The 25,970-nt window shown below is 42.8% G+C and overlaps 1 protein-coding gene, 1 long non-coding RNA gene and 1 pseudogene across 7 annotated transcripts in view; 2 read left to right on the forward strand and 1 right to left on the reverse strand.

Annotated features, from left to right (window-relative positions):
• LOC103560043 (uncharacterized) overlaps positions 1–25,970 on the forward strand; it is a 224,494-nt gene that overhangs the window by 54,837 nt on the left and 143,687 nt on the right. The gene's annotated exons all lie outside the window — the stretch shown is intronic.
• On the reverse strand, positions 10,215–11,319 carry LOC139078768 (uncharacterized; annotated as a pseudogene).
• LOC139078760 (spermatogenesis-associated protein 31D4-like) overlaps positions 11,058–25,970 on the forward strand; it is a 41,169-nt gene continuing 26,256 nt past the window's right edge. For 2 of the 4 annotated variants that reach the window (XM_070590768.1, XM_070590769.1), the window contains exons 1-2: positions 11,058–11,194; positions 11,466–11,609. The gene's annotated coding sequence lies outside the window, so the exon portion shown is untranslated. Of the gene's footprint in view, positions 11,195–11,463; positions 11,610–25,970 lie in introns of those variants that run through there. The other 2 variants (XM_070590772.1, XM_070590771.1) reach the window with 1 other exon arrangement.

Raw genomic sequence — 25,970 nt, forward strand, 5'->3', positions numbered from 1 at the left:
GAAGGTTCCTGAAACCCAACACCCATTTCCAGAAGAGTAACAACAAAGGTCTACCTACTCATGGGCATTGCTCATCTGACCGGAGGAAGGACTGACACCTCTAGAGATTTATAGACTATCCTGGGGAAATTGAGGGGGAGTGGTCCAAACTTCCACCACAGTTCAGCCACAGCCTCAAGAGAGGATTATGCAAAATGAGATAGCTCATGTCACTAGACTTGAGTCTCCCAATATTAATAAGCCTTCGTGCAAGGCTAGAGACGGGACTAGCACACACTATGCCTCCCCTCTCTCTTGGATGGTGGCAGAGCCACTCCCCAAGGTACACACATGTGTGCACACATGCATGCCTGTCCCGCACTGTTTTCCAGCTCCCATAAGCAGGGCACCTATATCCCTACAAGGCATTACACCTGTTTTTATGCAGATTGTATTATTCATATTCTGCTTGTATATTCTATATTCTATTTTTAAAAGATACTTGCTTAAAGACCGTCTATTGCGCAAAAAGCATAGATTAATTTAATTTTAACGATGTGTTACTGTCAATACTATTCAAGAACACCTTCCTCTGGCAAGTGCCCTCTTTTCTATAGAGAAAACCTTTGAGAGTGTTTTGCACATGATGCTTACAATATAAAGGTGCCCCTGGGCAATCCTTGATAGTAGTGGCTGATGTTTAATGGTGGCAGCAGGACTTCTGCCATTTGAGAGGCAGCAGAGTAGCTGAGAGCCTGGTTCTGAGTCCAATGCACCTGGATTCAAATGTTTGCTGTTTTGAAGCTTCGAAGACTTGGGCAAGTTCTTTAATCTCTCTGCCTTAACTTCTTCATTTGTGAAATGGGAGTGTTAATTTCTTCCTTAAAGACTTTAGTGAAGATTACAAAAGACAATAGATGTATTATATGAAATTATATGAAAGCTGATAAAATATGGTTTAAAAGTTGGAATTTAAACTTATATCTCTGAGCTTTGGTAAAGAAGTGCACATTTATCAGAAACATTTTAGTAGTTTTCATGATCAAAATGCCGAAAAAGGCTAAAATTAAACTTCCTTCCAACTGTGACTTGTTCTCTTCCATTTCTAAGCAAGTGAGACAACACACCCTTAGTTTTACACTGCAGGGTTCAATGGTTATATTGGTCCATGGCATTAGAATCCTTTGAGAGCTAGCCAGAAGGAAGGGAACATATTTCTTGATCTCTAGAATGAACAAAAGGCAATACAGGAAAGCTCTAAAGCAAAAAGGACACACAATCTTTCCTTGTCCTCTGCACCGAACAGTCCCTAAAGACACCACTGTATCTTCCTCTCTCATTTGAGAGTTTCACAGGCAGTCCCCTTGTCACAATGGCAGAATTCCAGTGGTTCATTTGTAGAAGTGAGTTATGTGGGACTCAGAGTCCACTCTCCACAGAAACCATATTATGCATGGTGCCTAGCTATGTTTAGCCCATAATGCTCTGAAGTAGAGTCCCAACAGGACTATAGGACTTGGCCACTCAATGAACAGTATTTTTACAGGGAGATGTGTTCAGGGGTCCAACTAAGGATGCCAGGAATGAGGGACTTGTCCCTCCCCAACTATCCCCGACTTCTAAGTCACCTACTGCAGAAAATCTCCTACTAGATGGTTGGAAGGAGGATAATGAGGTGTGGAGCTGGACGATTTCAGAGTTTGGGGACTAGGGGATGATGTGTTGTGAGAAGCTGAGAATTCGTCCTTGCTCAGCTTCAGAGTACCTCCTGACACGCTTCCTTTCTTTTCATCCACTGACCCTGATAATCGATCTTCTTCCTTCTCCCTCCACAGCCACAAACAACCTCTTCCTTCAGAGAAGAATTTCTCTCTTCTCGTTTTGAATCAGAACAAGGAATGCCTTTCACTTGCCTGGTCCTGAAGCAAATACACAAACTTTGTCAGATACTCTATCGAGTTAACAAAAACAATTTCCCTCTGACCCCCTTCTAAGTATTGTTAGTTGGTTCTACAGGTTAAGGTCAAACCTTAGTCAAGGGTCAGTGTTTTTTTTCCTACTTAAGGAACTGGTGTGAGGTTTATCAATATTTGAGGGGGAATCATAGATTTAGGCCTTAATATAAACATTTCATCTAGAGATGCAGCTGATGGAGGTTTAGGGGTGAAGAGCATGACCATGGGGTTGTGTGGCACAAAATAGGGTAAAATGACAGTGTGAGTAGCACCCTCTAGTGTTGAGGAGGAGCTGTGAGTCGGGGGAGGTGCCTGGGAGAAGGGGTGTGTTACAGAGCCCCTCTCTATGTCTTTGCTCTAAGTCCACTCCCGCAGGAGCAGGAGACCCAGATGCTGGGTTCGGCTGCTCAGAGACTTGTGAATAAAGTGCTTCAAGGACAGCATCCGGGAATGAAACGACAACTAAGATGCCATCAAAAGGGACCAGGGAGAGAGGTGAAATCCATGTGACAGGTAATGAAATAGGCAGTGGGGGAAGGTAGGCCAAAGCAAGAGATCCTGGTGGAACCTGGAAAGACTCCCGACTCCCAGCCTCTACCTGAGGGAGCACTATAAGCATTTCCTCTTCTAGGATTCTCAGGCTTGAAGAGGGAAGGAAACTTTTGAAGGCACTGGTTAGATGTGCAATTCATTCCTCAGATCACCACCAGTCTTGCCTGGGCTAAGGACAAGAGTGTCAAAATAGGAGTGAGGAGCACTTGGAGCATCTGGGCAGGTGAAGCAAGCAGAAGTAAAAGCCACAAGGCTTAACAAACAGGTATACGGTAGAGTTAGTCATTGGCTGCCTAAATGCCCTTAATTGTTTGTGACTTCAGATGCCTCCTTGGTTTGGCCCTCATTAGCCTTTCTGACTCTGGCTACTCTGATCTTTTGTTGAAGTTGACGTTTGTCATCATGCTGACCCCATTCTGGGTACAGACCAGGTTTCACTCATTGGCCCAGCCCTGCCTCCGTCCTGTCCTATGGAGTGTGATGAGCTATGAGGAGAACCAGTCAGCTCCTGGACTTTCTTCCTTTCTGTCATTTATTTATTGACTACCTACTATGTGCCAGACACTGCATTAGATGCTGGGGACATAATAGTGAACAAAACTGACTAAAATCTCTGTTGTTATGGAGTTTACCATCTAGTGGAAGAGGCAGACAAAAAAAAAATAATAAATAGCAAAAACACAAGCTATGATATATTGTGTTAAAGCTGGAAACGGGTATATGGTGGTTAAAATTGGACATCGGGTGGCAAAAGGGGTGACTTTTGAATAAAAATTTGAAGGAGATTATATTAGTCTGTATTAGAGCTATCCTAGAAGGATACAACAGTCTAGGCACCTCAAACAGCAGACATTTATTTTCTCACAGTTCTGGAGGCTGGAAGTCCAAGATCAAGGTGTTGGCAGGGTTGGTTTCTGGTTAAGACCTCTCTTCCTGGCTTGCACATGGCTCTGCCACCTACTAGCTGTGTATTGTTGAGAAAGTTGCTTCACCTCTTTGAGCCTTGGTTTGTTAATCCGTAAGATTTGGATAATAAAGAACCTGCACTGAAGAGGTAGAATGAGGATGAAATGATTTAAAGTACAAAATGTACTAGTGTAGTGTCTAGTCCACAGTAAGTGGCATACAAATATTAGCTTTCATTGTTATAAATGTTTGCCTTCTTGGCAATTATATGTATTGCAAACTAGCCAATCTTTGGTGACTCCAAATGTGTGAGTTGCCATCTCCTCTCTTATGAGGTTCAGATGGGCTTACCAGGCTTTCACAGACAGCAAACAGAGTCAGAGGTCAAAGGGCAAACTAAATAAAAGAGTCCAATAGGAAAACACAAGAGCCATTTGATGGGAACACTTGGTTGGAATACCAAATCCACAGGGCCAGAGGTAGGCTCAAAGTTTGAAGTGCAGAGAGCCATGGTTTGGAGTCAGACAGAGGCGGGGCAGAGTTCCGAGGAAGAAGGAGAGTTCAGAGCGACAGCAGGCCAGGAACGATTGAGAGCGTGTCCAGGATGGCTGAGGCAAGGCTTCACCTCCCCACTCAGCTCCATCAGGAGAGCTCCATTAAAGGCCTCGGACAGAGTCTAGGATATGCTTGCAGTGGGAGGCTGATGCTCACCACAATTCTTCTGGCTCCATAACCTCCCCACAGTGTTAAGGATAGAAAGAACCAAGGTACCAACTAGCAGGCCTCTAATACTTTTATGTGCTCTGATTTCCCAGCCCAGGCTTCTGGGCTGAGAGATAATATTTGGAGGTTGGTAAAGGTCTAGAGGGACTAGGCTCAGCAAGAATCAGTGGAAGCCAGGATGAATATGCAGGGATGAGAATAATTAAATCCGAGCTTCCACATAGTAGATAAAGATTTTGAATATGCTAAGGAAGATATCTTCCAGTTCTGTGCAGGGTTGAGTAGACCAGATGTTTCGTCTCCAGTGCTGCCTCAACCCGATGGTCACCGGTGTGTCTGAAGGTATTTTATGCCTCTCTATTGGTGGTCTGTGTCTTTTCTAGGTGCCAACCACTAGGCTGTTACTAATGATCAGTTAATATGAGAATTTGGGGTAAATAATGGTCTGGAAGCTATAAGAGCTACGGAATTGTCTGTAAGCAATGTTTACAGGCTGCCATGGAGGCACAGTGCCCTTTGCTTGTGTTTGTGGAACCTGAGGGACCATTTTGTAGGGCAGCTTCTTATTGCCTGGTTTTGTTGTATAATAAAGAATTTGGCTGGTCTTTGTCCCTGATTCCTTGGAAGGGCTCTCTAAATCCTTGGGATTTCCTGAGCAATAGGAGCATCTTTATTATTCTTGGTGGGTTCCTGGATAGTTTCAGGGTGAGGGCTGGCCACGCTGGATAGACCCAACCACGGGGTTAGAAGTTTGGGGATTTGAGCCACATTATCCCAGCCTAGACTCCCAAGCTCTGGAGAGGGAGGTGGGGCTGGAGATTGGGTTCAATCATGAGGCCAACGATTCAATCAAGCATACCTATGTAATGAAACCACAATAACAACTATGGACACCTGAGCCTCCTAGGTTGTTAATGATACATCAACGTGCTGGCAGGGTGATGCAACCTGAGCATATTAAAGCTTCAGATTTCCTCTCAGATCTCATTCTCTGTGCCTCTTCACTTGGCCACTTCTTAATTGTATCCTTTACAGTAAAACTGTAATTCTAAGTATCGTGCTTTCCTGAGTTCTGTGAGTCATTCCAGTGAATTATGCAATCTGAAAGAGTAGTGAGAACCCCTGAAAGTTTGTAGCTAGTTGGTCAGAAATGTGGGTGGCCTGGGTTATAACACAGGTTTCTTAGTCAATATTAGGATAGATGAAGCCATACTACGGAGCTAAAATGTGACAAAATAAAAAGGAGGTCTATGCATGATGTGAAACAAATCCAATTAGGAAGGAATCAGTTTCATCAGGACTTTTTGTGAAGTGTTCACAGCCCCTGGTAAATAGCTATGCTGGGCCTCAAGTTGTGTGGTGCCTGCATGGGTGTTTGTTATGTTATCGTTTATTTTTCCCCCAGTATGAGTATAGGCTCCATGAAGGCAAGGATGTTTCTGTCTGTTTTGCTCACTGCTGAATCCTTAGCACATAAACTGTACCTGGCACATAGTAGGTGCTCAATATTTGTAGAGTAAGCAAGTAAACTTTTCATAATTGAAAAAAACAGCAATATGTTAGGAGTAGAGTTTCCTCCTCTTCCCTGGTCATGCTGCCAGTGTTTCCCTACTTTGCCAAGTGTTTCCCAAGATTGCCCCCGACCCATAACTTTCCTAGTGGGAATAAGTGATTTCTGTCACCTTACAAACCCAAGTGACTCTTCTGGCATGAGACTTAAGGGTTTCTGTGGTGGTGAAGTTTTGGCATCACGGCCCAGCTCACATTCACTTCTTTGGAATTGTGTCCTGCCCTCAGTTCTGGCCTAGGGAGTGAGTCTGAGTGGTCACATGGCAACTCTCAGCAAGTCTGCTCTGGTCTGCTTTCAGTAGATCACCTTCTGTGCTTGGATATGTTCCAAATACAACAAAAAACCCACATCTATATGACTGTACAGACCAGTTACAATCTGACTGAGTCTTTTTATCTCTTAGTTCTAATGTTCCAGAAAGAAAATTTAGCTGAGCCAAGTCTATGAATTGTTGCTTTCAGTTAGGTACAATTCTTCTTCCCCAGTCAGTTGCAAGTTACTGGGAGGGGCAGAGAAAGAAGAGGAGAGTCTCCTTGGAGAGGTAGCAGTATGTTGGATGCATCAGTTTTGATGCTGTGGGTCTGAGGCCAGGTAGCCAGGATTGGGGTACAGGTGACTAAAACCTTCAACTTCCAGAAGAACTTACTTCTCTTCTTGAGGCTTCAATTATTTGGGTGGTAGTATAGATACACAGGGAAGGAACTTTTAAATTGCTTGGTGAACTGTCAGGAATTGCCAGACATTTTTGACTATCTTAGGGACCTGCTTAGTAATTTCTGAGAGATGGCTAAGTGGCATGATAATGTGTTTATACTAGCTGGCCAAGGTGCATCACCTGGAAAGCATTTTTCTCTTTGTCACTTGCCTAATGTGAATGAGGCTCTAGACACTGGAAGTTGTGGCATCATTTAGCCTTCCACCAACAGATCTGGCCAGCAGAAGTGGAACGTGGTCTCAGATGGTGACTGCATTGATGCCCCAGTAGTTTTTATAGATTGTCACTCATTTTTTTCCCTTACATTGGAGTTCATGGGAAAGAACTGAAATTCCATGGCCTAGATGCAACTCACCTCATCCCCTAGCTGAATCAACAAATGGCATCATTGGCCCCTTGGCTGGTAGGGCCATCAAGAACATTGCCTAACACTATCAGAAGACCTACACAGTTCTGTGTCAGTGGTCACTGCTCACCTCTCTGCAATCCATGCAAGCCCTCAGAGTAGGTATGTGATATAGTTTCTGTCGAATCTTGAGCTTAGAAGTAAAATAGCCTCCAGAAGTTGCTGGTGCATTTCTCTGGGTGTGATGCTAGGGATGTGCTAGGATATGTATGATGGCAATTAACAGGGGCTTGGTACTCTACTCCCATCCTTGCCAGCTGCATGGGGAGTGTGAGAGCCAGAACTTTCAACCCTTGTCTTTACTTTCCACCATATCCCCTTCACTCACATGGGCAATGGAAGACCAAGAAAACTGAGAGCCTCAGTTTTTGTTCCAATATATCCCCTAACTTGTGGTTCTCAGGGGATGAGCCAGACCCAGGGATGGGGTATCTTTGAGGGTTCACATATTTCAGGAACTATTGGAAATTGCATCCTGCAATGGCCAAGTTAAAATAAAACAGGCCGAAGTTAGGCTAAAAAATCCAAATAGGGCTAGATGAGTAGAGGTGACCAAATTATGAAGACAGACCACAGAATGAGGGGAAGCAATGTATGGGAAGGGTAGAAGCAAGTGGAAGAAAGGAAATCTGGAGGAAACCTTTGATCCAGAGTCCACATTCTTGTGGAGGAATTTTATTGGTGTCCATGGCTATTGATGCAGGTGTGCTGGAATCCAACAAAAGAGCCAAAGCAAAATGGATGTGCAGGTCCAGCACAGTTAATATCTAGTCTTCCCAATTCTACATCCTTATCAACTCTCAAATCTTTCCATCCCTCTCTCCCATGCAGTTGTTTCCTAAGTCTTGCAGATTCCTCCTCTTAAAACACTTCTCCATCTATTTCTATGGTGGCCAGAGTGACCTACCTAAAACACAGCTTTGAGTTAAGTACCTTCAATGCTTCCTCATTTCCTACAGAATTAAATACTAATGTCTGAGATAGCATATAAGTTCTCCCTTACTTAAGTACCTTCAATGCCTCCCTATTTCCTACAAGATAAAATAGTAATGTCTGAGATAGCATATAAGATCTTGACCCCGTTTATTTCTCCAACCTCATCTCTCACCACTTCCCCCCTCTCTCTAGCCACAATGACATTGGTATTTCCTGGAACATGTCCTTCTACTACATTCCTTCATGACTTAGTTCCTCTGGATATTGTCTGGAATGGTCTACTCTTATCTGTCTGGCAAATTCCTACCAGTCCTCTAAGACTTTCTGCCTGAGTTCTTTTCTGACTTATCAAGGCAGAGTTGAACACCCTTCTTCACAGACTTCCTTGCCTTTAGTACCTACTGCAGTGAATTGTAATGATTTGAAAATCTGGTTCTAGGGAGCATGGACCATGTCTAATTAATTTCTGTTCCTTCAGAGCCTGGAACAGTGCCTGACACGAAGTAGGGTCTCAAACTGTCTTTGAATAGGGAAGTAAAATGCTTCGTTTAAAAGGAGGAGGAACTTGTAAACCGGTTCATGTTGTTGATAATCACTTGGATCCAAGATTTGATGTCTGAAGTATGTGATATTGATTCCTTCATTGGTTCAACAAGTATTTATTGAACATCTACCCTAAGCCAGCCATGGGAATACAATGATGAACAAAAATAGATATGTTCTTTACTGCTCTCGGGGAGTTGAGGATTTATTGGAGGAAACCGTTACTGCATTTGTTTGAAGTATTAAATGAAATAGAACATGTTCTTGGTTAGCCCATGACGTCAGTCTGAGATCTTTCCTAACACAAGGCTTTCTGCGGTATGGGGTCAAAGCCTTTGCCTGTTGGACTACTTGGCCTTTATGCATGCTGCAAGTTTGTCTCTAGTTCTTCAGTATGGAAAAACATTGTGGTTGATAACAAATTAAAAAACAAACACATAAAATAGTTGAACATCTTGTTTTAATCCAAGCAAAACTTTGTCTTGAGAAATCTGTAGAGGGTTGGAATATATCAGTGACTTTACAGTGTACCACATACTTTTGCATTTATGTGGTACTTGGTTTTGCTGATGGGAAAACTAAAGGAATACAGGGGGAGCATTCAAGAATCAACAAAACAGGGTCACTTTCTTAGGCTGGAGAGACTCCCTCTAGGCAATGAGACGTTATCAATAAATACCCAGGCAAATAAAGGTCCGAGACCCCCTGCTAAAGCCAGTTAGACACAAACTTCTACCTCACGAAGTTTGACTGGAGGAATGAAAGAGCTGCCAGGTCCAGGCATTTTCAAAATGGAAAAGGAAACAAAACAAAATAAAAAGTACCATAGCCCCTTTGAAAATCAGATACGAGAAAGTTTGAACCAACTCAAATCAGGTTCCTATTAACCTGACATCCCCTGAGGGTCGGGTTGTTTCTTTCTCAGTTGGGGTTAACTATAAACAAGGACAGACTTCTAGTCAAGGAGCCCAGTGATGGGCAATTAGGTAGGTCCATTCAAAGGCATGACAGCCAGCATTACAGGACACAGGCATTCTGTCTTAAATGTTGCTTATGACAGAGGTTTACCTTTCTTGAACTTGGCTGTGCTGTTTTTCCCTCCAGCCCCTCAGCTGGAGGGGGTAACTAACTAGGAATTGCTGCAGAACAGAGAAGCAATATTCTTCCTTTTGCGGCATGCTGCTGTGGCAGAGACACGCTGCCACAAGGGTTACGCTTTAAAACTCTCTTTTTGATATATAAAAAGATTATAAACAAAGCGCAAGGCAAAGCAGAGTTGCAACTTCACCTTGAGTCCAAAGTAGTTAATCTCCTAAATCGAAGCTAAAGTTACTTTATTTAATTAGGAACTTTAAAATAAAATCAAGTTTTTAAAAAGTTGTAGGATTATAACAATTAGTCTACTAATATTTTTCCCCTTTTCTGAGGTCTCAAGAAAAAAACAAGTTTTCTTGATCATCTTTTTAAAATAAAAATCGTAGGCTAGGTGCAGCTTTCAAGGTCCTTCTGAGATTTAGGGAAGGAAGGAAATGGGAAAGGATAGAATTACACATTATTTCATACCTTTTCCCAGTTCTAAGCAGAAACCTACTTCATCCTTCCGACAGATTAGTTTTCCAAAAAAGAGTTTGGGCTTTGCCTAAGATCCCTCTGGAGCCATCGTCCTGTCCATTTAAATGCAACCCCAGGAGGGTTAGGATAGTGATACATTTCATCTATAAATTTCAGTGTAAAATAACTGGATATAAAACGTTGGGTTCTCTATCTCAAGGGCAGCCAACATCTACGTACACATGCGCATTGCTTTTCTCAAAATTGGACTCTGTCCATATCCTGAATTAACTTTACAATTATCGTTTGGCTACTTGTTTTTGGTGGGCAGAATTGCAGCTGTGATGAGGGGAGTTCTTGCACTGGTTAGGTGGCCAGGCAAGGTTACCAAGGGGCTCACTCCAGCTTCAGAAAGGGCAGCACGTCATCCGCACTCCCTGGAACAGGATCAGCTCCACTTCCAGAAAGCGGATCGTTCCCAGTCTCAGAAACTGGGAGCAGATCATCCCCACTTCCCGCTCAAGAAGGAAGGCAGTCACTGCCAAGCTCTCTGCCCCCTGGGCCTCTGGACTTGACTGTCCCCGTCAGACCTTCAGAGGATCTGAATGTGGCCGACTTCTTCATGTCTGCAAGCTTCCCGCAGATGGCAGAGCCCATGGCGAACAGGACAGCTGACGTCTTTTGTTTCACGTGGGCCTTGGAGACCTGAACGTCGTGCCAGCTCTTGGGCAGATGCTGCCTCAGCCCCACCAAGGCCGCGAGGCCCAGCTTCCTCTTGAGCTCCACGCATCATCTCTCTTTGGCTGCCAGCGCATGGTGCAGGACGATTTCCGCCTTCAATTCAGGGAGCTCGGATATGAGTTCCCTTTGCTCGGCCTCTGTGAGCCTCTGGCTGGGCAGTTGGGTGGGATGCCTAAGTGGGCTTAGAGGTCTCTGTCATGGCGCCGGGCACGGACTGAGAAAAAAGATGTTCTTTAAGAGAGTCTAGGGCCAATTCTTGGTGCGGAGAGTTGAACTGGTGGCCAGTGGAGAAATAATCTGCGCCAGCAGAGGAGACATCGAGGCCCGGGGTCAGACTCTCGCCGGCGGGTGGGACTCTAGGCGGGTGGGATCCACGTCTGGGCCGGAGAAGCGGACGCCCAGGCGCTAGGTGGCCGCTGCCGCCCGCGAGGCCCACTTCCGGTGTGTGTGCGGTGGGGGTGCGGGGTTGGCCCGGGATCGCGGAGGCGGGACTTCCGGCGGGAAGGCAACCGCCAGCGGAACCGGCTTGCCCAGGCGGGAAGGCAAAGGCCAGCGGAACCGGCTTGACCAGGCCTCTCGTGCTGGGAGCGGTGTTGGCTCTCACAGTGGCCTGTGAGGTAGGTGGTGCTGTGGTTATTATCAGAGAGAGAGGTTTGTTCCCTCCTGTCACAGCGGGTGACAGGCTCTGGCCTTCAAGCCAAGTCCGACTCCCCTTAGGACCTCCTTCTGTCACAAAGGCCATTCCAAACCGTTGAAAATCGTTTGAACCCTTTGTACTAAGAGAAGTTTACGAACAAGCCCAATACGTAAAATAAAGGAGAACTGCGCCAAAGTGGGGCAGGGAGCGCAGGAGGTCTGGCCTCTACCGTCCCCGTTTTCCCTTCCCAGGTTCCCGCAGGGGCCTCAGAAACTCCTGGCCCCGCTCGCATAGTGGGCTTGTGCGCTGCTCAGAACTCCTGCGTCCAGCGGAGACTGATGCTCGGGCCCGAAGCATCCACTGCGCCAGGGGCTGGGGAGAGCAGAGCCCGGAAAGTGAGTCTGACCAATCACAACTGGTATTTTTGGGGGGAGAAGGAGGGAGAGAATGAGCAAATCTATAATAGTTGTGTCAAATTTATGCTTAATAAAAGCAAAGACTATTGTGAGAATTTAGGAAAGAACGAATAAGATATGCAAATGGACGGTACCTGGGTTTTCAATATTGTGGTTGGATTTTCTTTCTTTCCAAGCATCCACTGGCATTTTTGAAAGCATGTCTGCACACCTACGTGGTTATCAGTTGTGGGAGGTGGTCAGCACAGTAAAGTTGAAGCAGTTAGAAACTGTCAGGATGTCAACCCCCCATATCCCCTGTTTCTACTCAGAGCTTGTAATTGATACAGTGGAAGAATCAGGACTTCAATCCAGTGAGGGCCGGTGGTCAGGTATCACTTAGCTCTTTGTCTGCCTGCTCATTCCCAGGGAATAGCCTTGAGCAAGTTCTAGATTCCAGTGATTTTGTCGGACATGCTGGTAGTTCTTGCAAGCGTGATCTTGTGGAACGTGATAGATCCTCAGCAAATTTCAGCAGTTTGCCATACTCATGTCGCTGCAGTGAAGCATCTAGCTGGGCATCCAAACCAACTTCAGCCCTCCTTTGGGTTTATCTTCAGTGACCCTTTCACGTAACTCAGTAGTGTCTATTATTGCCTTGCCCTGAAGCATGTGCCTCCCTAGATTGAAAAAATGAGAATTGTTCTTGTTGGAAACATGAAGGCTAATGAGGGATTTTGCTGTGTATATAAAGGCCTGAAAAGGGCAGCAAGGACTGCCTAAAACCTATGGTGTTCCAGAAAGTGGACTTTTCCTCCATTGCCTGCAGAAACACTCGTCGTTTCAGGAATGCTCTGACTCTGAACCAGAAATCCTCTTTCAAAACTGAAGATGAAGGGTAAAGAAGCCCCTGAATTAATAAGCCAAACAACACAGAATGCATATTGTCCGTTCAAAGTTCAGATTCCAAGTGACCAGATTTGAACTTGCGCTTGATTATCCTTCTCTGAATTGTTTCGGCCACCAACCTCACTATGTGTTTTCTTGTTTCTACATTTCGTTGTTAAGCTTTGATTCCCTTTGGTAGACTAACGATTTCCCTCATAGCAAAACTGACCTCACTTCTCTCAGCAACTTTGTTTCCAGATCCCAAATCAAAACATGGCCTCTGGAACGGGGCCTACCAGCAAGGAATGTTCTGACCTCCCGGGTAGACCTGCACACATCAGTAACACACTGGAACAATACATTTTGCTAGGCTTTGCATAACCACATAAAAACAACACATATTTTGAAAACATAGATCTATCAAGTAAAATTTCACTGAAGTTACAGTGATTCTAACCAGCTGTTTGACTAAACTATCCTCTTAAGGTATAAAATACCAAACTGTTGTCCCATGGTTCTAGAATTTCACGTCTTTAGATTACACAATGAAATAATCTGTATTACATAGAAAGGCTCATAAAACTGTTAGTCTGAAACAGAAAGCCTTTTGATGTTATTTGGGCACTAAAAGTAGCCACAATATTTGATTCAGTAACCTATGAAGAAAGAATTTGGGAATTATTTTTGATTCTACAATGGTTTGCTGTCTTTGTTTCCAAGGAAGACACTATTGACCCATTGTTAGTAAAGAATGAACTTTGAAGTATTTCTCTAGGAAAGGTGATGGATATATACTAATCCTCTGTAAACGTAAAGGTAGATGGTCCAGCAAACTGATGTTTTTTTCCGCCATGTTCAGAAGCCTGTATGTTATGTTTTATAAGTAAATTATTGAAATTTGAATATAAAAGCAAAGCCATACACTTCGCTAGGTCCGGACTGTTTGGGGATGAAGACGCGAGATTGTAGTAATTGATAGTGAGAAATGTTTAGGGACTTGTAGCAGTGCCAGCAGGTTTAACCATTTGACTTCTTTCATTATAAAAGATCAATATGGAGCCTCCTGATTGCATCGACTTGTAAAGTAGTCCACCTTGGTGGTTCAGATTGCTTCTAAAGACCTGACAACTCACCCTGCAGTCTGGTCATTTGCACTGCTAGATCTAACCACAGCGAGTTTTCTAGAGCTTTATTTTGATTACTACAGAACTACTACCATGAACATTTTGTTCATTATAGCTGAATTCCAGGAGAAGTGTTTAAATATTTAATTGAGCCTGAAAATAAGGCATATAGTTGAAACCCTAATCCAGTCAGAATGTTTCACGAGTAGGAGGGGAAAATTGGTAGTTGGGCTTTTCTTGTGGAAGGCCAGAATATTGTGTCTGATTTCAGTTTACGAGTTATTTTCACTGCTATCGCACATCATAGCCCAGTTCCATCAATAATATATGCAGTGAGTCAGCCTCCCATAGATATTCTCCAGCATGAACTGGAGTATTTGCTGCAGTTTACAGCTGCAAACGATATTCCTAGCAATTGCCATATTTCGGTAGTTGAGTTGATCTTCATTTAGGACCAGGATGACATTTCCTTTCAGCAGCCCTCCTACGTGGACTAATTAGCTTTTAAGAAAATAGTTAGGGGCCGGCCCCATGGCTGAGTGGTTAAGTTCATGCGCTCCACTTCGGTGGCCCGGGATTTTGCTGGTTCGGATCCTGGGCGCAGACACGGCACTGCTCATCAGGTCACGCTGAAGCAGCGTCCCATATGCTACAACTAGAAGGACTGACAACTAAAATATACAGCTATATACTGGGGGGATTTGGGAAGAAAAAGGAAAAAAAAAGAAAGATTAGCAACAGTTGTTAGCTCACGTGCCAATCTTTAAAAAAAAAAAAGGAAATAGGTATATTACAGAATAGAATTTTCCTCTCTGAAGCCCAAACTTATTATCAGGATATTAAATTGGAGCTTATTACTCACTGTTATTCATTCTCTTTGGTGGTATATATAATTGTGGCAAGAGTCCCTGGGAGGACCAAGTTAAAATTCAGTATCTTGTTGAATCTGGAGAACCAGCATCCTCCTCCTGCCAAGTGTCCATCTGTGTGAGTTGATATGTATGGGATGAAGGGGCTTGTTAAGAGGAATTTTGTGCACAGATCCTCAGAGGCAGAAGAGGAATGACAGGGAGATGGAGGGGTGGAGAGAAGGGAAAGGAAAATGATCAAAATACGAAGGAACATCCCTAGATGAAAAATGAAGGTTCTTCTTGTTGGAAACTTGAAGACTGTAGATATAAAGGCCTACAGAGGGTAGCAAGGGCTCCTTAAACACTGTATGTTTTTCCAGAGAATGGACTTATACTTCAATGCTTAAAGAAATGCTAATGGCTCCAGAATTTCTCCTACACTCTGAACCAGAAACTGCCCTCTCAATGCTGAAGATGAAGGGCAGAGAAACCTGTGAACTAAGCTAAATGAAGGGCAATATGGGCAGACTTTGGGGGAATTTCACACTGGAAGTTGTCCTTACTCCCTTTTCTCATTTGGATGAGGAAAGTGGGGGGAACAGATTCTCCCTTCCCAGAAGTTTTGATCTTTGTTTTCTTTTTACGTATTGGCAGATAGCATGTTTAAGATAAGCCCTAGGGGCAACAGTGGGGAGTCATCTAAGAGAAGAAAATGGGCCAAGCTGGCACGTGAGCCAGAAAAGACTTGGTCAGTAACAGGCTGATGGATGTAGGTCGTCTGTGCTCTACCGAGGAACCGAGGGCTTGGTGTATTTCTCTAGTCCAGATCTAGAAATTTGGAGGATGCCTTAAAAGGGAGCAGGGGGTTGTAAAAAAGACAAGATTGACACTTGCTTCACATTTATCACCTTTCTTCCCAACCAGCGCATTTCCTGAATTACAGCAATTCCAACAAAGACATGGACAGCTGCTAAAATGTCTTCAGGGGACCCAGATTGCTTGACCCTTAACTCAGCAGGAAGATTTAGCAAGAAATTACATCTGGAGGATGCTCAGATTTTGAGTACCAGGAGATACACTGGGCACGGAGAGGACATCTACAGAAAGGACAGAGCTGAACCAAATGGAAGGGCTGGCCCTGAGCATAGAGGATTCCCAGAAGTCACTGGAGAGACCTGGGGAGGGGGGCTGAACTCTTGAAGCTTCGGCACTGAAGGTTTAGAACCAGCAAAATGAGGGGCCCAAGCAGTTTGACTTACTTGTGTCTACAGGCTTCAGAGGCTTGGGGGCGATTAGGCTATTAATAGAAAACTCATGATCTTTTAAGGTTATGACCATCATGGTGGCTTTGCCAAGGCCTGGCCTCTACTCCCTAGTTGCTTACCTGTTCTTGTCTTAAAACTGTCATGTCTGCTATGGCAACAGCATAATATCTTTATTTCCTGGATTCTGGGACACAGTCAAGTCTAAGACATATCTTTGCTTTAATAAGATGTTTCTAGGAGGTAAAACCTCCTACATTAAATTGTATATTGATTAGAAGATGCAATCCCAATTTTAGAAACATTAAAATGCCACAAAATGTGCATCTTAGAATTGAAGAAATTCAACAGTAATGCAGCTACGAACTCTAATGGCTCTGCCTGATTCTTCTGCTGGATTTCAGAATGGACCTTGATGGTACTGGTTCCTCTTCCCTTTCTGAAAGAAAGGACAGAAGAGAAATTAGCACTTATTAAATATCTGCTATAATAATAAAAATAAGGGAGACCTCTAATATCTATTAACTGCTTATTATGTGCCAGGAATTGTTCTACGTGCTTTCACATATGTTATTTCATTTAATGCTCATAATAATCTTGAGAGGTAGGTGTTAGGAATACAGTTAATCTCTGTGAGACTCAGTTTCTCCATCTTTGCAGATCAGGGAACCAAGGTGCACAGAGAATAACTTGTCTGAGGTAACATAGTTTATTTTGGGATATTAATCTATAAACTTAGGGCTGCTTAGATTTTTTTAAAGAACTCATTTTTTAACTTTTTCTTCTCTTTCTTAAAAATTCTGAAATATATCATGCATATAAAAGTATGTATACTATATGTACCTTTAAAAAATTATAAATAGGGCTGGCCTGGTGGCACAGTGGTTAAGTGTGCATGTTCCGCTTCAGAGGCCCGGGGTTCGCTGGGTATGGATATGGCACTGCTTGGCATGCCATGCTGTGGTAGGCGTCCCACATATAGAGTAGAGGAAGATGGGCATGGATGTTAGCTGAGGACCAGGCTTCCTCAGAGAAATGAGGAGGATTAGCAGCAGTTAGCTCAGGGCTAATCTTCCTCAAAAAAATAAAATTATAAGTATAAGTAACTATGTACTCACCACTCAACTAAGAAATAGACCATATGTTCTCAGTATTTTTGAAGCTCACCCCATGTCCTTGTCATTCTCTTTCCTTACCCTCAGTTGACCTCTACTCCAAACTTTGGGGAGATCATTCCTTTTTTTCCTGATAAGTTTTTACCACCTATGTATGTATCTATAAATGATGTATTATTTAGTTTTGCATGTTTTTTACCTTTATTTATTTATTTTTACTCAGGTATAATTGACATATAACATTATATTAGTTTCAGGTGTACAACATAATGATTTGATGATCACCATAAGTCTAGTTAACATGGCACCATTTTGGAACTTTATATAAATGGAATCATACCTTATGTATTCTTCTGTGGCTTGCTCATTGATTTTAGATTCTTCCATGTGGATGGTGTTGCTATAGTTTATTCATTTTCACTGCTGTATAGTAGTCAACAGTATGCATATAGCACAACATATGAATACATTTCATCTATGTAAATTGTTTACTGAGACATTGAGTGACTTGAAGGTCACTTTCTTTGGCGTATCACCCCTGGCTTCAGGCCTGTCTGAAGTCTATTCCTCCATATACAGTTAATGTTTTCTTGGGAATGTGACTTCATATTTGTCCATAATAGACTTTTTCTTCCTGAACTATATCCTGAAACACATTTGAAGGGTTATCTCTCCAGCTGCCTTTCTTCTGCCTCCCATCATACACTTTATAGTCAGCATATTTATTACTGCAGTTCTGAAAACTGCAAGTTCACTGTGCTCTCTTGCCTCTAGGCCTTTGTCCATGTTGCTCTTTCTGACTAGAATGCTTATTTCCTGGCTAACTCTTGCCCACCGATCAGGTTTGTCTGGTTACTAAAGCCTTCCTCCCCTACATTCTAGTGTGGGCCTTCTCCTTGAGCTAACACAGGGGGCTTCCTGCCATCTCCTCAGGGTTTAGTCAGAGTTGGTTTTCCAAAGGATCCAACGTGTTATGGAATAAAACCTCATAGTTATACTTGGTGCCTGGAAAGACTGTATAAAAGGTCTGTTTTGTATAGTAGTAACTGTAAGAGGAAACATGGAAATACCACTTAGAATTGTCAGTACTCAATTTTAAAATGTCCTTAGGTTGAGCGTAGGGCACAAATCACATTCTTGTTGGTTATAAAGAGATGGATAAATGCATATTATTTTATTTTGCCTTCAGGACTTTTGGCTAGATTCCAGAGGACTTTCTCCAAGAACAAGATAAGTCAGACAGAGAAAGCCAAATACCGTATGATTTTCACTCATATGTGGAAGATAAAATAACAACAATAACAACAAACAGACACATAGACATAGAGAATAGATTGGTGGTTACCAGAGGGGAAAGTGGGAGCGGGGAGAGCAAAGGGGTAAAAGGCCCCATTTATTGGGTGATGGAGGGCAATTACACTTTGGGTGCTGCACACAATGTAGTCTACACATAAATCTAAACATAATGATGTACACGTGAAATTTATATAGTGTAATAAGCCAATGTTACCTCAATCAAAAAAATTAATTGTAAAAGAAGACCCGACCCTCTTTGCCTGGAGTTAGTTCCCTGGCATGGGAAAGAAAACTCTCATTTGCTTCCTTCTTTGTGTTTTTTTGATACCAGCTTCTTATCTGTTCAACATCTCATGAAGAAATACCTCAAGGGATGGTTGGAGATGGGAAGTAAACACCAAATTAGTTGCTTATATACTTAAAAAAATAAGCTTTTGATTTTGGGGTAGTTTTAGATTTACATAAAATTTGCCAAGATTATACAAAGAGTTCCTATATCCCCTCACCCAGTTTCCCATTTTAATATCCTACATTCCTGTGCTAGATTTGTCACATCTAAGGAATCAACGTTGGTATATTACTGTTACCTAAATCCCAGGATTTAGATTTCCTAGTTATTCCCTAATGTCCTTTTTCTGTTCCAGGATTCTATCCACAATGCCACATTACATTTAATCCTAGTGTCTTCTTAGCCTCCTCTGGTCTGTGACAGCTTTTTGGACTTACCTTGCTTTTGATGACCTTGACAGTTTTGAGTATGGTTGGTCAAGTATTCTGTAGAATGCCTATCAATTTGAGGTGGTCTCATGTTTTTCTTATGATTAGACAGAGGTTATGGATTTGGAGGAGGATGACCACAGAGAATGCCATTCTCATCACATTATGTCAAGGATACATGCTATCAACATGACTTATCACTGAGCTTACATACTTTTTAATACCTTTAGTTAAACGGTTGGATGGTAAGAGAGTAGATGTAGAAGTTGGAAGACTGAATTCAGATCATAGCTCTGTCATTCATTAGTGTGTGACTTGGGAAAGATAGTTAATCTCTCTATTCCTTAGTTTCCTCATCTGTAAAGTAAGGATAATAACAGTATCTACCTCATTAAGTTAGTAAATACATGAAAAGTACGTAGAGCCGAGCCTGGCACAGGGGAAGTAGGATATAAGTTTTGACTATTATTAATATTATTGAGCAACACAAAAGTTCTTTGTTTCTATTATATATGTCTCCCAGACTCTCTTTACCTCAGAAAATTAAACTAATGGTTTTTAGTGATAAAAAAAAATCCTGTCAACCTGGGTTTTAAATTTTGAACATGGGAAGATCTTTGTCTTATTGTCTCTTGGGTTTTGAATTATCCCTACAATATCACAGTTTCCCTTAAAATTTGCATTGTCTGCTGATGAGAATCTTTTGCAGGAGACTCCTTTGAGTATTTTCATTATCATTCAAATCTTACAATTTGAATATTCTCTTCAGAGTGCTGGCTCTTTTAGCCATTGATCCACTGATATATTTCTGGTTCTCCAGGCCCAGATGTACAATTCAAATTAATAGTCTATGAAAAAGAGTTATTACTATTTTCTTCCCTTTAGCCCAAGCAAAAGATTCCCAAGGTGCGTTTCAGCTTTTATTAATATTACAAATGAAGATCTAATATTGTTCACTGCATACTTAATGGTTGATCTTAACAACTCCAAATAGGGAAGACAATTGCGTTTATAAATATGTATGTCAGTTTTCTGATGCATTTTCCAGTTTTCTATTTGTAATTCCAAGTGACAATTTTGAATACTCATTCCGAATATTAAAATACATTCTTTTGGGGAGAAGATCCAAGATGGTGCCGTGAGTAGTCCTCTTTGTCTCTCCCCCTTCGAGTCTACAATTATTTGGACACTCATCGCTTAACAAAGGATATCCAGATAGCATCTCAGGACATCTGAGAGACCCGCGCGACTATACATCGGAAGGCGGACGGACTTTCCTCCGGGAGGAGGTGGAGATAGGTGAAAACTCTCCGACCCCAACCGAACAGCCTAGTACCTGCAAGCGGCTTTCTTCCAACGGACGCCCCAAGAAGATCAACACACACCTAGGGCAGGAGCGAGCACAGACCAGAGGAGCAATGGTGGAAACAGGTGACCAGAACCCTACCTAACCCCCCCGCAATTACTCCTAAATGCAGAGGGAAACTCTAGAGTTACACACTTGAGCCCGTGGGGAGAGTCTCGCCTCGCCATTGGTGGGGAGATCCCACCTGGTGTCCACGGGGCCCGGAGGGTCCCAGAGAGAATCACAGAGGGCGTGGCGGCCCCCTGGCTGCCACTGCCTGCACGGCCGGGCAAGGGATTGCGGGAGGTCTCGGAGAGAACTGAGGCTGGGTGGAGCTCCAGAGGCCAGCTCCGCGGCCCAGGGGGAAAGCTCCAGACTTCTGCCCGGGCAGCAGACAAAACTATCTGTCTGCCATTAGAGAAGGGGCCACTCCCAGCACTCACAACTCCGGGAAAGTCCCAGAGAGAATCCCAGAGGGCGAGGTGACCCCCAGCTGCCGTTGCCCGCCCCGTGGTGCAAGGGATTCCCGGAGATCTCAGAGAGGACTGGGGCTGGGTGGAGCTCCAGAGGCCAGCTCTGCGGCCCGGGGGGAAGCTCCAGAGTTCCCCCCGGGCAGCAGACAAAACTCTCTGTCTGCCATTAGTGGAGGGGCCACGTCCAGCACTCACAACTCCAGGAAAGTCCCAGAGAGAATCCCAGAGGGCGAGGTGACCCCCAACTGCCGTTGCCCACCCCGTGGGGCAAGGGATTGCCGGAGATCTCGGAGAGAATTGGGGCTGAGTGGAGCGCCAGAGGCCAGCTCTACGGCCTGGGGGGGAAGCTCCAGAGTTCCGCCCGGGCAGCAGAAAAAACTCTCTGTCTGCCATTAGTGGAGGGGCCATTCCCAGCATGCACAACACTGGGAGGGTCCTGGAGAGGAGAATATCAGGCAGGGCAGCAGCTGACCAGCTACCACTGAAATCAGGATCTCCGGCTATCCCCCTGTCAGGTCAAAGGGCTCCCCGAGTTCCTGGGGAACAGGACTGGGGCTGGGTGGAGTTCCAGCGACCCAGCTCCATAGCCTAGGGGGAAACCCTACAGGCTCACGGCAGCCTCAGCGAAAGCCTCTGCACAGCACTAGTAGAGAGCACCCATCCAGCAGCCACAAGGCTGGAAGACCCTGGGACAAAAGTAGCCTAGCTAGGTGAGCTAACCACAGACTGTAGAAGATGCCAATAGCTCTGCTGCGACCCATAGTGGACAAGTGAGATTTTGTGGGTGCCGACAGTGATGGAGTGGCAAATATAAGTGATCCTACCCCCGGCTGCTGGAAAAGCCCATAACACCATTGCAGACCCCAAGGAGGGAGCACGTCTAGGTGGGCTGCAACAGTGGGCACCAGCAGCCTGAAGCCCCCCCGTGACAGCCCCCACGGCAGAAGAGGGAATCCAAAGGACCACTGTGACTACAAGGAGGGGCCCAGGCCCAGTTAGCAACTGCAGATAGGGTTCCTGGTTGGTGCAGTATAAACAGCTGCTCCCCCACCACACCAGCAGAAACAAGTGGAAGGAGCGACTAATCTCTATCTCTTTGCGGAGGCACAAATCTACAACATCAAGCAATATGAAAAAATACATTAAATCTCCAGAACAGAAGGAAAACAACAAATACACAGACAACAATCCCAAAGAAAATGAAATATATAACCTAAATGACGATGACTTCAAAACAGCCATCATTAAAATACTCAATGAGTTAAGAGAGACTTCAGATAGACAACTCAACAAGTTCAGGAGCTATGTCACAAAAGAATTTGATACGATAAAGAAGAACCAAACAGAAATACTGGAAATGAAGAACACAATAGAGGAGATTAAGAAAAATCTAGATGCACTGAACAGTAGGGCCGATAATATGGAGGAAAGAATTAGCAATTTGGAAGATGGGAATATAGAAATGCTGCAGGCAGAGGAGGAGAGAGAAGTAAGACTAAAAAGAAATGAAGAAACTCTCCGAGAATTATCAGACACAATTAGGAGATGCAACGTAAGGATTATAGGTATACCAGAGGGAGAAGAGAAGGAGAAAGGGGCAGAAAGCCCATTCAAAGAAATAATGGCTGAGAACTTCCCAAATCTGGTGAGGGAGATGGATCTTCAGGTGACAGAAGCCAATAGATCTCCAAACTTTATCAATGCAAGAAGACCAACCCCACGGCATATAGTAGTGAAGCTAGCAAAAGTCAACGACAAGGAGAAAATACTAAGGACAGCCAGGCAAAAGAAACTAACCTACAAAGGAACCCCCATCAGGCTATCAGCAGATTTCTCAGCGGAAACTTTACAGGCTAGAAGAGAGTGGAATGATATATTCAAAAATCTGAAGGACAAAAACCTACAGCCGAGAATTCTCTACCCAGTGAAAATATCCTTCAAATACGATGGAGAAATAAAAACTTTCCCAGATAAACAAAAATTAAGGGAGTTCATTGCCACAAAACCTCCTCTTCAGGAAATCCTCAGGAAAACCCTCATTCCTGAAAAATCAAAAAAAAGCAAAGGGGCTACAAAACCAAGAGCAGAGGAGATAAGTAGAAGGACAACAACAGAGAGTAGCAGCTCTTCATCAGAACAGATTAAACCATGGGACGAGAAACAAAGGAAATTGAAGAAAACCGGAAAACAAGACATAAAATGGTAGTGGTAGGCCTCCACATCTCAATAATCACTCTAAATGTAAATGGATTGAACTCCCCAATCAAAAGACACAGAGTGGCAGGATGGATCAAAGAACAAGACCCAACAATATGCTGCCTCCAGGAAACACACTTCAGCCCCAAAGACAAGCACAGACTCAGAGTGAAGGGATGGAGAACAATACTCCAAGCTAATAATGAACAAAAGAAAGCAGGTGTCGCTATACTAATATCAGACAAGGTAGACTTCAAAGCAAAACAGATAAAGAAAGACAAAGAGGGACAATACATAATGATAAAAGGGACTCTCCACCAAGAAGACATAACACTTATAAATATATATGCACCCAACACAGGAGCACCAAAATTTGTAAAGCAACTCTTAACAGAACTAAAAGAAGACATCAACAACAATACAATAATAGTAGGGGACCTCAACACACCATTAACACCAATGGACAGAACATCCAGACAGAAAATCAACAAGGAAATAATAGAATTAAATGAAAAATTAGACCAGATGGACTTAATAGATATATATAGAACACTTCATCCAAAAACAGCAGGTTACACATTCTTCTCAAGTGCACATGGAACATTCTCAAGGATGGACCATATTTTGGGAAACAAAGCAAACATCAATAAATACAAGAGAGGTGAAATAATATCAAGCATCTTTTCTGATCATAATGCTATGAAACTAGAAATCAACTACAAGAAAAAAGCAGAGAAAGGTGCAAAAATGTGGAGACTAAACAACACGCTTCTGAACAAACAATGGATTATTGAAGAAATTAAAGAAGAAATCAAATATTATCTGGAGACAAATGAAAATGAAAATACATTCTTTTGCTGTTAGGGTTTCTGAAAATTTCATTTGAAACTTCGCAAAATGTTTTTTGCAAATCCAAATATGCATGTTTTGATATACTTTTATCTAATGCCTTATTTTTTTCCTGAAAATGTTATCACCCTGGCTGTTTGTTTTGCTTTGTTTCGTGGCAATTTTGGCCAGTAGGATGGAAACATTTGTAGAGAATCCGTGTGTATGTGTGTGTGTGTGTGCGCGCATGTGTGTGCAAGTGGGAGCCCATGCATAGGCGTGTCATGTGTTGGATCAACAAAGAGAACTTCTACATTTACCTTTAGCAGCAGAAGAAATTTTTCCTGAATACTTACTATGACCCACATACTCTTTTAAGCACTTCACATACAGTATCTCATTTGATTCTTACAATAATCTTGTGAGGTTGGTACTATCATTGTTCCCATTTTTACAGATGAGGAAACTGAAACAGGGAGAGGCTAATTAAGTACTTGCCTGAATTCACAGAGCTAGTAAGTGGCAGAACTGGAATTCAAACCTAGGTCTATCTGACTCCAAAGTCCATCCTCTTTCTCTACCATTCATTGCATGTTCCTTGGAACATCCCTATTCCGCTATTTTTCTCCTGAGATATGGCATATATAATTAATAATATCTTTGTGTGTATGTGTTTAGGAATATATCCTTCTAGGCTTAATTTTTAAAGTGAGACATAACATACATAAAGGGGCCAAATCTTGAGTGTATAATTCAAGGTACTTGCACATATGTGCACACCCATGTAACCACCCCCCAGATCAAGACATGGGGTTTTTCTCATACTCCAGAAGACTATCTCATGCCCCTTTCTGGTCATAGCCATTCTCCCCACACAGGTAGTCACTAATCTGGCCTTGATCAACATAAATTTTGCCTGTTCCTGAACACCTATGAATGGAATAATATAATAAGCACTCTTTTTTATGTGTGGCTTCTTTTATTTAAAACTATGTCTGAGATTTATTTATGTTGTTATGTGTTTATTTTGTTATATCTTTTTATTGCTGTGTATAATATCCTTTTAGAGCTAACATTTCCTTCTAGCTGCAAAAGTCATACATTTTCACAGTAGAGAATTTGGGTAAATAGGAAAGAGCACAGAAAGGAAAATAAAAATGACTAGTAACTCCACTATCCAGAGATAATTATTTTAAAGCGTTTGACTCTTCCCTGCCAGGCTTTTTTTTCTATGCATATATGATTACTAGATTTGAATTGTATATGCATTTCTGTTTTATAATCTGTTAGTTTCTCTTAGCACTTATCTTGAAAATTTTTCATGTGATTAAACAGATATCTTTTTACAATGATTTAAAAATATTTTAAAAACATTTTTAGTAAAAAATTTTTGATGGTGATAAGGGAATATGTAAAGTATTCACAAGACACAAAATTCAAAAGGTACGAAAACGGATGAAAAGCCTCTCTCCTATCCTTACCCTAGCCACCCCTTGACCTCCTCCCTGACCCCAGGATCCGGCATTACCACTTTCCAGTGTATTCTTCTTGAGCTGTTGTTGGCACATACAAATATGTATATATGTTATTTTTCCCCTTCTTTATGCACACATGTTAACGTACTATGCTATTTTGCCCCTTGCTTTCTTTACTTAATAAGGTTTCTTGGAGATATTTCCACATCAGTGTCAAGAGCTTCCTTGTCTTTAATGTAGAATAAAATGGTTATTTCACGCATATTAAGTGAAATACAAATTACAGCTACACTGAGAAACCATTTTTCATTTGATTGGCAAAAATATAATGGCATTTGATGTTGTCAAGGGTATAAGGAAATAATAATAGTCAAACACTATTCTGAACCGTTCACTTGATTTTTTGCTGAGGAAGATTCGCCCTGAGCTAACATCTGTTGCCAATCCTTCTCTTTTTTCTTGAGGAATATTCACCCTCAGCTAACATCTGTGCCATTCTACTTTGTATGTATGTCACTGCCACTGCAAGGCCACCAACGATTGGTGTAGGTCTGCACCTGGGAACTGAATCCAGGCTGCCAAAACAGAGTGTGCCCAACTTAACCACTAGGCCATGGGGTTGGCGTCCCTTTTTTTAAAAATTGAGGTAACGTTGGTTTATAACATTATATGAATTTCAGGTGTACATCATTATATTTTAATTTCTGTGTAGATTACATCATGTTCACCACCCAAAGACTAATTACCATCCATCACTATATACGTGTGCCCAGTCACCCCGTTTGCCCTCC

Source organism: Equus przewalskii, chromosome 22 (assembly GCF_037783145.1).
Source record: "Equus przewalskii isolate Varuska chromosome 22, EquPr2, whole genome shotgun sequence".
In the NCBI taxonomy this organism is placed as follows: domain Eukaryota; kingdom Metazoa; phylum Chordata; class Mammalia; order Perissodactyla; family Equidae; genus Equus; species Equus przewalskii.